A 13,261-nucleotide genomic window follows, 5' to 3' on the forward strand; every position below is an offset into this window, starting at 1 on the left:
GGGGGCTCTGTGTGTGTGTGGGGGGGGCTCTGTGTGTGTGTGTGTGTGGGGGGCTCTGTGTGTGGGGGGCTCTGTGTGTGTGGGGGGCTCTGTGTGTGGGGGGCTCTGTGTGTGGGGGGCTCTGTGTGTGGGGGGCTCTGTGTGTGGGGGGCTCTGTGTGTGGGGGGGCTCTGTGTGTGGGGGGCTCTGTGTGTGGGGGGGCTCTGTGTGTGGGGGGCTCTGTGTGTGGGGGGCTCTGTGTGTGGGGGGCTCTGTGTGTGGGGGGGCTCTGTGTGTGGGGGGGCTCTGTGTGTGGGGGGGCTCTGTGTGTGGGGGGGCTCTGTGTGTGGGGGGGGCTCTGTGTGTGGGGGGCTCTGTGTGTGGGGGGCTCTGTGTGTGGGGGGCTCTGTGTGTGGGGGGCTCTGTGTGTGGGGGGCTCTGTGTGTGGGGGGCTCTGTGTGTGTGGGGGGCTCTGTGTGTGGGGGGCTCTGTGTGTGGGGGGCTCTGTGTGTGGGGGGCTCTGTGTGTGGGGGGCTCTGTGTGTGGGGGGCTCTGTGTGTGGGGGGCTCTGTGTGTGGGGGGCTCTGTGTGTGGGGGGCTCTGTGTGTGGGGGGCTCTGTGTGTGTGTGGGGGGCTCTGTGTGTGTGTGGGGGGCTGTGTGTGTGTGGGGGGGCTGTGTGTGTGTGTGGGGGGCTGTGTGTGTGTGTGGGGGGCTGTGTGTGTCTGGGGGGCTGTGTGTGTGTGGGGGGCTGTGTGCGTGTGTGGGGGGGGGCTCTGTGCGTGTGGGGGGGGCTGTGTGCGTGTGTGGGGGGGCTCTGTGCGTGTGTGTGTGGGGGGGGCTGTGCGTGTGTGTGTGGGGGGGGCTGTGCGTGTGTGTGTGGGGGGGCTCTGTGTGCGTGTGTGTGTGGGGGGGCTGTGCGTGTGTGTGTGGGGGGGCTCTGTGTGCGTGCGTGTGTGTGGGGGCTCTGTGTGCGTGCGTGTGTGTGGGGGGGCTCTGTGTGTGTGTGGGGGGCTCTGTGTCCGCTAATACTCTCTACTACTCTCTGATGCTCACCTATTGCCATTGTAAATGACAATACCATTTATTTATGTTTTTAAAAAAACCAAACCAGGAATAAATGCCATTTGCAACGCCAATAGCTCTAACTTTAACAAAGCCGAGACCATTGCATTGTAAATGCTTGTTTGTATAGCAGTCTGGCACTTTCTTGTTCTTCTATCTAGACTTCTGCTCCAGATATAGACTTTTTTGCAATCCGTTAGGTGTTTCATAGTAATTTCATCATTTGATAGTGTGACTCTTAACTTTATTGAAATGGATAAATTAGCCTAGATCATGCAATCGTAATCTAATCTTTCAACTCTTCAGATGTCTCACAGCCATTATTTATTTAATATCCTTTAGTTCTTTCTCTACAAAAAAAAGAGAACTTCATATCCTTTATATTGTTAAGACCTTGCGGACCAAAGTTTCAAAATGTTCTATGAAAATATCTTTCCTCAACTGTTAATGTTTCTTTCTCACATTACTCTATGATAATTCCAACCAGTGCTCCCTCTAATTATTTTCATCTGTCTGGCAATAGAGTGCTTGTGGGTATACTTTTTTTTAATGTGTGAGCAATTGAGATTAGTCGCACGAGTCACAGAGCGTGAACTATCAGATTAGAGGGGTTGGTGGAGGTGGTAAAGCTGTAGGAGGGTCAGAGGTAAGGGGCTTAGCTAAGATCTGTTAGAAAATGTTCCACATAAAGAGAAGTGCACTACTCCATCTACCAAAGATCCGGTTGTGGAGTTTGGACCCGAGTTTGGGTAAAATTACATTACTGTAAAAGAGCGCACCTCTGATGCTTACCCGCAAACTGTCTAGTAAAATTATTTTCAAATATGCTGGCAAAATTCTGTATAAAAGTGAGATCTGGTAGTATGTAGCAGGTTCAGTTCCCAAATGGGGCACACTTGAACATTGGTTATTAGCTAAGAATATTTTACAAATATAAACACGATTATAAATATAAAACAGTAATAAATAGGTTCACTTGTAGATATATTTTCTGGACTGCACTCTCGCTGTATTTCCTGCAGTGCAGCAGAATGTTTACCAAGGAAGATTCTGCATTATTCCCCATTATGAAAATTGTCAAACATAGTTCATCTGTTTTAAGGCTCAATATTTTGAATCCTAACATAAACAATAAATATGAAGCACCATACACTGTCCTGCAGACTTTATTACGGACCATTGTCTTTCCAGAAGTCTTGCACCGTGTACCTGGATACAAGTCCAAGTGCAGACACTTATTAAAATGCACAGGTATATGCTCTATAAATAAAAGTACTTCTTATAGCAGAAGCAGTGTTTTAGGTGTGCATGTTTTACCCACACAGCAGAAGCATAGCATAAACGAAAGAGACTGCAGTTATACCCAGTGATAAAAGTAAAAAAAAAAAAAATACTCTTTTGAAGGACCAGTGTCTTGAATTCTAAACTGCTTCATAGACACTTTAAAAATAAGGATAAAGTGTACTGCAAGTCCTTCTTAATGGCTGTGCAGAGCTCTCTATTAACCCCTCCCCTGCTCATGACGGAACCGCTCCGTCATCAGCCGCGGTCGCGCTGTGCTGATGACGGAGCGGTTCCGTCATGGCCCGCTCGGCACGCCTGCGTGGATTCCGCGCCTGCGCTGAGCGTTCTATTGAGCGGGGCGGGCCATGACGGAACCGCTCCGTCATAAGCACAGCGCAACCGACGCTGGTGATGGAGCGGTTCCGTCACCAGCATGCGCCCGCCGCTCTTCCGCCCCGCCCCCTTAGCACTGCGGCGGAATAGCCGCCGCAGTGAAGGGGTTAATTGGCAGAGATTATTTGAGAGAATTGTAGAGTGGGCGCAGGTAAACATGAAACCGAAGAAGACTTGCACAAAACAAATACTGGAATGTACTGAATAAATGAAGCTCACCTTTTATAATAAGTGTGTACATAAGTGCATGTTTTCTGTAGAGTGCAATGCTGTATGTGTTACACAATCCATTGTACTCTGGACAGTAGAAAGGAGAGATTGCCTGAATAAGAAAAGTTTGCTAAGGACTTTGGGTATACAAATATACTTGAGACTTTAGGAAGCATTTTTAAATGGTTCCCCTTCTGCTGTCTGCACAGAAGCCAGTGTGCACAAAAACTTGCCTTACTCTCCTCTCTTTTTTTTTTTGTGTGGAAAGACCTGTAATGGTAATGATGTACATTTGTCGAAGTATCGACACTGAAGTGTCGCCGGGATACTCTTGCAGGTAGTGCGCTGTAGAAATACACATAACATAAAAGGCTTGTATTTGACCCTGTGCTGTCAAAAGGAAAAGAGAAAATGGAACTTTAAGAAATTTAAAGATTTGTAAGTTGCACTTGGTAAACAAGCAAGCAGTAGTGCTTATAGAAAGGTATATTTTAAGTGGCCTATTGTTTGCATTGATGTAGAAGCTGCTGGAGGAAGGACTAATGCATTTTTTTTAGCAACAAGTTTTGGCTTGAGATATGTTAACAAGAAATGTGAACGAGATCCGTAAGACAGCCCTACACCAACTAGAGACCTGCGCCAAGGCCTTCAATGTAAGGCCCTGTGAGCGTTAGCCCAAGAGTAATCCCCACACCCCCAAGCCCTCCCACTCTCTCCCTAGGAGGCTAGTAATTGCTGTCTTCGTTCCGTCAGGTTTGTGTCTGCGAGCTGTTCCTCTCTGTGGGAGATATGTCGACAGTGGTTGTGTGGGCATCCAGATCCACAACTTGAAGGGAACCCATATTCCAAAATTTGAAATCTTAAAATGGGTGATAGTTAATGTTACTTTTCCACAAAGTTCTTTGCCAGCGGTGATTTTATGTTTATTAAACTTACATTTAATCCCTGTTCATTCAATCGGGACTAGGCTTTTCTTTCAGTGATCTCTAGTAAAGTCTCTATGAACATTTATTAATCATGGCTGGCCGGCCGGCCGTACTTTCAGTTTCCTATCTACTCTGTTCCTTTGTCCGCCGTTCATGTTCACTACCTAACTACGCTACGAGATTTGTTTAAATGTTGACGCCCACATCGTCATTAAACCTTTGAAGACGGAGTTCATCAACACAGGACACAAATTCACGGTTTCATTCACGGTAAATGCAGGGTCATTGGTCCATCATTTAGACATTTTACGAGTGACACTCCAACCCTCTCACCACTCTCACTTAACTATCTACTCTGTTCCTTTGTCCGCCGTTCATGTTCACTACCTAACTACGCTACGAGATTTGTTTAAATGTTGACGCCCACATCGCCATTAAACCTTTGAAGACGGAGTTCATCAACACAGGACACGGATTCACCGTTTCATTCACGGTAAATGCAGGGTCATTGGTCCACCATTTAGACATTTTACGAGTGACACTCCAACCCTCTCACCACTCTCACTTAATTATCCCAGTCTCATCCGCTGTCCTTCCCCCACACTTCATCTTGTACTCCCCTCCCGCCACCCCTCCCCCTTTTCCGTCGCCACCATTTCTTCCACTTCATTCATTTCCAGATTTTCCCCCGTATAATTTCGGTCTGCCGCTCTGCATTAGCTACTCTACTTAATTATCCCAGTCTCATCCGCTGTCCTTCCCCCGCACTTCATCTTGTACTCACCTCCCACCACCCCTCCCCCCATTACCGTCGCCACCATTTCTACCACTTCATTCATTTCCAGCTTTTTCCCCCCGTATAATTTCGGTCACCTTCATCATTCATGCTGTTAAACAAAAAGTACATCAAAATATAAAACATCAAAAAGGGCGCTCTTTCTGTTGCTCACGAAGTTTGCTATGCAAACAAGCACTGGCGTTGCCAATAGGTTTCGCATTTGGAAAGTTGGAGCTATTGGTTTTGTAAATGACATTTTATATTTATAGATTGTTATTGACAATGCCAATAACGATATATAAATATAAAATGTCATTTACAAAACCAATAGCTCCAACTTTCCTACTGCGAGACCTATTGGCAACGCCAGTGCTTGTTTTCTTTTGATATGGGCTTTAGGCAATACCTCTTGATTTTACTACCACTATACATATAATATACGTCCTTATAGGGGCGATCTGCCACCTCTCTTCATTTTAATCAGTCTGTTACTGTGTAATTCGAATTTTTTCTTCACCCACTACAGGATGGGGCAGTTGACAAGTCCACTTGATCTATTAGCTAACTTCACATTGGGTGACTGGATTCACTCATTTCACAATAAGAACATCCACACACAAAGTAGTTCCCTTAAGTGACAGGGACAACTATGGCAATGTTGCTTTTTCGGACCAAAACATATTTTTGATTGTAGCATATCAGCTTCCCTAGCTATAAAGATTTGCAAAAACTATGACAAACTGTGACAGAAGAAAACTAGCATTGTTAAAGCTAAAAGGGCTGTGACTAATCCCCTTTTCTGATCCATTAGTCTCCTACAACCATTCATACATGCCAGTATTTCTTCTAGACCTGGTAGTTAAATTAAGGCTCGATCTCCGAAGGGATGACCTCAATTAAGTATGTCTCATGTTGAAGTCTGCGATCAGCATTATATTTCTAGTGTTTGTTGCAAAAACTTTGCATACCCTTGATGTTAAAAGTCCTGTTTGAAAACCACAAATGAATTCACTCACTGGAACTTTGGAATGCATACTCAAATTATGTCTCAATAGCTCCAACTGGATCGTTTCATATGTATGTATTTTTTTTTGTTTTCTCTAACCCCTTCAGGTCATCGACGAGTCACTTCAGAGTTGATCGCATATCTGCCCTACCATGATATCTCAACATGTGAGGGGGAATTAGTTTGAAGCCCTTTATTAATGTCTTTAGAGAACACAGGGTGCTCATTGTAATCATTGTAGGGTACCTTTGAGACCTGGCCAATATAGCAGTGTATTGGTACTTTTGGGGATGTGAGAATTTGGAGGTTGACTCCTCAAGTATATTTGTGGTGTGTTCAACATCTATGGGCCATGGACTTAGACACTTTCTTCCATGTTTAAATTGCCTACTGCTGTTTTTTCGTGAGATAAATGTGGGACCTAGAGGTCTGGGTCATAGATGCCTTTCTCTCAGACTTTCAGATTTCTGTGCTCATGCCTTCCTCCCTTTTCCCCTCTTTGGAGTCTACAAGGCTCTTCAGTTGTGCTCTTTTCCCAATTTATCCCATATTAGTTTTCAGAAGCTTGGTTCTTTTATCTTCTGGAGTTGGCAGTGGAGTTCTGTCTCTTCTTCCTCTGTCTGATGTTCTTCTTTAAAGTCTGGATGGTTCTTACCCATGAAGTGGTCTTTGAAGTTTAGTGGCAGTTCTTCACTTGGAGAATCGTTCGGGATCTTTGCAATAGGCGGAGCTTCTGAGACTTGCTGCTGACTAGGTCACCAGGTAATGATTCACAGGAACCAGCCATGCCTAGGAGTCTTCACATTCTATACAGGGAGCAAGAGTAATAAATAAAACAGCCAGCACACCTTCTCAGTCTAACATAATGTTAATTCAAAATAATGTTCATTAATCGGATCATTCAATTGTAGAGCCTAAATTATTAAGTTCAGTGGTGTGTGTTCGATGAGAGAGAGTTTGCATCCCCTTACTGCTTCTCCTACTTCTCTTGCAAATTTTCTTTCAGATCGGTTTGTTAAAGGTTTGTGCTAAAACACCAGCCTTGTTTATTTCTTGGTGATTGCGGCCCCTCTGTACTCTACCATGTTGTTTCTGTTGGTAGAGACCCATTGATATGCATCATAAGAAGGTCAATTACCTCAAGAAACCTCCTTCTCCCTATTGTCTTTCACTTGGTGTGCATCTCTGGTCCTCTGTTTTCTCACTTGACTTTAATTTCGCTCTCTCCCTTAAAGGACTGTTGTGTAATCTCATAAATCTGCTTTTTCTTATCTTGCAGAAGATTCTCAGATGTTAGTGCTCTTTCTGTCTCAGACCTTCATTTTTGTCCAAGGTGGCTTCTGTTTGATCTTGTACCTCTACCTTCCATTGGGTAGTCACTTTTACATTGCCCCCTGTCTGAAGTAATATACATCTGGGACAATCTCCCTTAGATAACATACCCCTGATCACCTCATGATATCCTTCAGGAAGCCTGATAAGCAAATCTCACTGGGGACTTGTTACCTGAATCCAGTGGACTACATAGCTGGCAGATTCCTGCAAGGGCTCCAAACTTGTTTACTGTACCATCTCATTGTCTTGATCTAAACATGAGATTTTCCTAGCTTTAGCAAAAAGGAAACCTAAAAGTTTAGTAAAGACGATGAAAGAAGTGTATTTTAATTAAACAAGGAATCTAAACTATTTACATTAGAATGAAACCATAGGAAAAAAATGAGCATAACATGAGAAGATTTGGGATGGCCAAAGCATGGAATAGTAAACAATATTTTTTAGTATATGGTAAAAAAATTAAACCTCCTAAATGGAACCTTCCAATAAAGAAAAGCTGTGCAGTTCTTATGTGAAGAATCTTGGATGGGTGGGTTAAAAAGATTCATCCGGAAAAGGTGAGTTTTCGCAAAGAAAAGACAGCGAGTTTGGTATGAATAGTGAAATAGAAGGAAGTTTCCTAGACATATAGCTACTCCTTAGATGGATCGCCTCATTGCTTGTAGTGTTTTGGGGTCTCCAGGTGGATTCTTTGCTTTTCAAATTCCGTTTAGCTTTAGATGTAGTCTATAGATTGAACAAAACAGGAAGGATATTCAGATGTAAAGCCTTGTGTGCAAAGTAGTCTTTCTTATATTTGGCCATTGCTTCTAGGGGTAACTCTGAAAGTCTCTGATCTCTGGACTGAGTGATGACTGGAGAATGCCTGCCAAAATAACATTTCTAAAGGCTTATCCTGAAATAATTTGGGTATGACATCAGTTTTTACTCTGCTTAAGGTGGTCCTTGAATTCTTTTTTAGTTAGTTTAGATAGAAGGTAGTCTTATTTAATGTGTTTGTGTGAGAATAGAAATGCGGTATTGTCAAGTGTGAGTATTGTATATCTCTCACCTTCCCAACCTCTGGAGAAGTTTGTTCCACACACACAATTGTAATTTATTTCCAAGAAATTACATTTTGAAAATACAAATTTGAGAATTATTTTAAACCTGTTTTTTAAAAACCAGTTTGTATACTAAACATGAGAACCAATCCATTGTTATAGTTGCCCAATGCCAAATTCCTCCTCTTACGTGCAAAAAATGTAAGTTACAAAAATCATTTAAAATTTCTTTGAAAGAAACTTATCTTACCAAGTCATTTAAAAAAGAAAGTAAAAAAGAAACTAGAACTAGAACAAGTAAGTGATTGCAAATGCTTAACAGCAAACTTAGACCAGTAACAAATTCCAGCATCATCTTGTTGATAATTGTCGAATCAACACCCCTCAGACCGCGTCTTCATTTATATTGTGGGCACTTACTCTGAAATTAACTGAAGAATCTTGTACTAGCAATTGCTATGTCAAAATATTTCATTGAAAATAAAATAGCAAAAATGCTTCTCAACAAGTTATAACTTAATATTTCTTAAAAATTCTTTTTTTCCTTTTTCCCAAAAAAGAATAGACCGTCTTGAAGAGGGCAAGTTGTGCCTTCTTTTACTCTTCGTGCAACATGAACAGCAACTTGATGGATGGAATGCTTAAATTAATCTCAGCCACTGGCAATCGCTCGGGTCACATACCAGTCCATGGAGGATTCCTAAGCCTGCTGACGGACTTGTAATTTTGTTTTAATATCGCCTAATTTTTATGGGGGGGCAGCCTGCACTAGGAAAGTCCCATTCTCTAAGTCACTATGTGGCCTATATGCACTTTATTGATCTTATTGTATTGTATTTAATCAAGTGTGCTTATTTCCCTTTTTATTGAAACATACTTCGAATTATAGCAGGCGCTGTACTCCTTGCTTACAACTGTTTACGAACTGCCATTTTATGTTTTCATTGCTCTGAAGTGATTTTAATTACATTTTTACTGTTTATCTTTTATGATCAATTGTTTTGAACTGAATAAAGATTTTACTTCAAATCGACTGATCTGCCTATGGCTTGTTCAAATCTGAGGTGGCATGGTGGACAAAAGAACGATGGGTTGGCCCCTAGCGATTGGCAGTGGTTATGCTTATTGCAAGCATCCTCTATCACCTTTTGTGTGTTTGTTGTCTACTACCAGGCCGCAAATGCAGCAGTCATTCTCCATGTTGGGTCAATTCCTATGCAAATTAAAAAAATTATGTTCCAGACACCCTCCAAATAGGGGAAACCCCCTTCTTACCCCCAAAATTCAATAGTGTCACTTTTTGTATTTTTTCTTTTTTTTACTTTCGAGAACACCACAATACCGAAAACTTTCTGAAATGAACCCAATCCATTGGTTTTCACTAAACTGGGCTTTCAGGTTGCTTGGACATATAGATACCTGCTAGTTGACCACACACCAGAATTGTTTAGTTCTTCCCTGCAATAGGGCCCTCTTAAATGAAAAAAAGATTTGTTTTCGCAATATTTTTTTTTTTTTTTTTTTTTTGTAAAACCTTTATTAAGGCAAACAGAGCAATACAGGCGCAGGCCTACAACCACAGGGGCCGGCCGCAAAATCAGGAGATAAAGACAGGGCATTGTAAATGTGTACGATAAAAGGAAGAAGCACGTTATAATCTGAAGACGTGGTCGTAGCACAGTGAAGCACAAGGATAGAAGAGGTTTCATTTTTATAATATTGAGAAGGAGGCAGCGGCTATATCAACAGAGGCATCACACTACACAATAGACAAAAAGAGGGTATACCCCTCCATGCAATCAAAAATCGATGATAAGCAATAAGACCGAAAACACCCTACGCCCGCCGAAGGCAGGCCAGGAGTAAAGGTCAAACAATGGCAAGCAAGTGAGCAAAATTTCGTGTAGAAAACCCACCCGCACAAGACAGAAAGAAAGACAAGTGCAGATGTCTAACAGGAAAAGGATGGAAGAAGAAGATCTAGCCAACCCCCTTGGGAAGAAAGAGAGAAAGGGACCATAGAACAAAACAAATTAAAATAACAAAACCCCCCCAACACCCGTCACCATACATCACCGTAATGGCTATGGCCTACCCCACTAACAGCGTGCCTGTCGCCCCAGAGTCACCCGAAAGAAAGGAAATAAAGAGAGAAAAAAGAGGACTATAAAGAAAAAGAATGAGGAGAGGAGCCGGCGATTTAGATACCCGGTCCCCCCCACCCCCGCAACTAAAATCATAGAGACCGAGGCCATAGAAAGTACAGAGATCAGCGAACTCACAAAACGCAATCAATAACAGCCCTACAAGACATGTCCTTGAATCACCATTAACCAGCAAGAAGACCCTCCAAGACCCAAGCGAGGTCACCCCTGGCCACTTCTGTGAATAGTAGAACTGCTAAACAGCCTTGCAGTCAGGAGACCGGTCGCTACAAAAAGTCCAATCCTTCCAGGCGGAGCAGGCAGCGCCTTCGCACAACATCGTCCCAGCCACCAAGAAACAGCCAACGATACATGGCGGCGGCCAGAATGCAACAATACTCCGACCACCAACGAGACCAAGTCCAAAAACAGGTCTGCCAAGCACGGAAAGGAAAACACAGGATGCGGGAAGCACCGCAGCACAGGAGCCAGATCCATTCGCACCCTCAATCGTAGATTCATCCGGGGACCCCGGCACAGCGACCGAAGGAGATTCAGCGGCACCAACTCGGGGGAAAGCCACTACGCCACAAAATGGCGGATCGGCAATGGCAGCGATCCGTACCTCCAAGTCCCGGGATTTCCGGAGCAGAGCAGTCCGCAGGGTAACCAGTGCAACCAGCACGTGACTACACGTAAGTGTCTCCCCATGTAGCCGAAGTCCGGGGGTCTCAAATGCAGCGGTGTCTCCGTCTCCGGGAGGGGTGCACTCCAAGGGGCCATCCGCCATCTTAACCACTTCATTCTCCGCCACTTCCCCTCCACCTCCGTGTCCAGTCCGACCGCCAGAGGCAACAGGTCTCACGACTGATCGTCGGCGGTCGACGCCTGGTGCGGAAAGGAGAGTCACCGAAAGGCCGGGTGCGCTCCCCGCAGCTCTCCGGGAGCCAACCGCCGGTTCCCGGACGGGACTATTAACATGGGCGGGCGTCACACCCAAGGGGAACCAGGCGACACGGCTTCTCTCCGGCTCGTCAACAGCTCGGGCACAATTGGGAGTGGGTCAGCACCATCTCTCCCGGCTCGCGGCTCCCAGGCTTCCACTGACCGGCTTCTCATCCAAACCAGGGTCGCCAACACTACGAACACTGCCGGGCGGCCTCTGCACTCGAGGCCCCGGCGTCAGCGCCAAGAAGGCCAGCAAGCAGACGAGGGCAGTTCTCCGGATCTACTGCACGGTGGAGCCCCAAAAATAGATGGTAAGTGAGCGCTTTTCTCTAACAACATAGATCATAAAGCCTCGCTCAGGATTATCAACAGGATAGGCGTGCGGGGAGGAAGGGACCTCAGAGCGAAGCGTTCATGCGACTGTTCCGATCGCCATCTTGGCTCCTCCTCGTGTTTTCGCAATATTAATGGCTAGAATTTTTTATCCCATTTGTAAACTCTCGTGTAACTATTGCACTCTTATTATTCATTAGTTTCTTATGCACCTTGTTTAGCATTTTTGTGTGAAGGGCAGTCCCTGTCGAACCACCCTGTGGAGTGTCTTATTTTGTGGTCCGATTAAGCTGGCTATGACAGTTATACAGCCTTTATATAACAGTACTTGTTTTTGGAAGTTGGTAATTTTTGTGATTTGGTCAGTGGAAGAGTTTGCTCATTAAGGTTGTTGCTTTGTTTGTGGTATTACAATTTAATGTGCCTCTTTCAGTGAATCTTTGGACTTTAAATAATTGTTACATTTTGATTTATCAGTGTTTTTTATTGCAGATAGTCGTGCACACAAAACTTCGGGACTGGCTTTAGGTGAGCTTTTCAACGCACGTTAAAATTGTCTAGAAATTAACTGTTAATATGTGCTTGTCATGCAGAATTTCTAAAATCAATGCAGCTGAATTTTCAGTTACAAATTGCATCTTCAAATGAAGTGGGTAATTTGAAATAAGGTTTTCATCTAATGCTGTTGTCCACTTTCCCTGTGTCATGAAACTGCCTAAAGTGCTCTTGCCAGTGCCTTGTTTTTTTATTTAATGATCTCCAACATCACCCTAATATTTCATCCCACCCCCCTGCCCACTGTGATTTACTTTAGCTTACCTAATGCTCAGAAATGTTCCATTGTTGAATACTCCACCTTTTGCCAACATCCCTGCTGCTTACCTAGGAGGAAGCAAGTATATGTACGACAACTGGACACTGATTACCCCAATGTTTTGGGAGACTGTTATCCATATATTCAAAAGTATGACCACACCCCAGCAATCTTCCCTCTATTGTTATTGCTATAGAAAAGAGAAAATCTGACACACACTGAAGGTGTATATTAAGAATCAAAGACGACATGGTAAAGGTGTAAGGCTGCAAAAAAGGAAGACCACTATGGTTTTCAGGTTGTAAGAAGAGGAAGCTAAAGTGATCAATTATACCTTAAGAGGTAGTGGCAATGTGGGAAATTATTGAAAAATCCTTGGCATGCCTAGGAATTAACCATGAGCACCTGTACAGTAGATGGGTGGAATAGAAAAGCATGATTTTCAATGAGAAAAGGATACAACCGATGTCTAGGCGATTGTGTAGCTATATCATTTTAGGAAATCTTAACTATAAGTTGAAGTTAAACAACTTTTTTTTAACTTCTTTTTTTTCGGGATACACATAGCAGCAGTAAACAGTACGCGCATATACATCATATGTACAGTATATCATTATGGTTGAAATCCTGTAGCAGGTGCATGCCAGAGCATGTATTAGTCAAAATGCTACAAGAGCTGCACATCCCTATATTTAGGTAAATAAGTTACAGCGATACGGTTATCAATAAACATGTAACCATTAACAGGAGGAATGAAAAAATTAGGCAGCGGTTGGCAGAGCAGCACTTCTCATATATCTTCTAACAACAGGAACCAATGTGATTTTACGGCTATATCCATCCCAACTTCTCCTCTGATAAATCTTTAGTGTGTTTGATAGCAAAGTACTGAGGCCTTGCCCCTATGTATCTCCTGCAGTGTGTAGCTGAGTGGCATCCTAGGCCGTAGGGGCGGCTTGCTCATCATCAAAGTATGACCATAGATCTCCTCTTCCTGCAGTAACC

General features: G+C 43.7%; 1 protein-coding gene across 16 annotated transcripts in view; it reads left to right on the forward strand.

The window, feature by feature from the left end:
- Window positions 1-13,261, forward strand: part of CYRIB (CYFIP related Rac1 interactor B) — a 478,070-nt gene that overhangs the window by 211,079 nt on the left and 253,730 nt on the right. For 14 of the 16 annotated variants that reach the window (XM_078686758.1, XM_078686763.1, XM_078686757.1 and 11 more), the window contains one exon: window positions 11,935-11,970. The gene's annotated coding sequence lies outside the window, so the exon portion shown is untranslated. Of the gene's footprint in view, window positions 1-8,577; window positions 8,738-11,934; window positions 11,971-13,261 lie in introns of those variants that run through there. The other 2 variants (XM_078686762.1, XM_078686771.1) reach the window with 2 other exon arrangements.

This window comes from Lissotriton helveticus, chromosome 4_1, assembly GCF_964261635.1.
Source record: "Lissotriton helveticus chromosome 4_1, aLisHel1.1, whole genome shotgun sequence".
Lineage (NCBI taxonomy): Eukaryota > Metazoa > Chordata > Amphibia > Caudata > Salamandridae > Lissotriton > Lissotriton helveticus.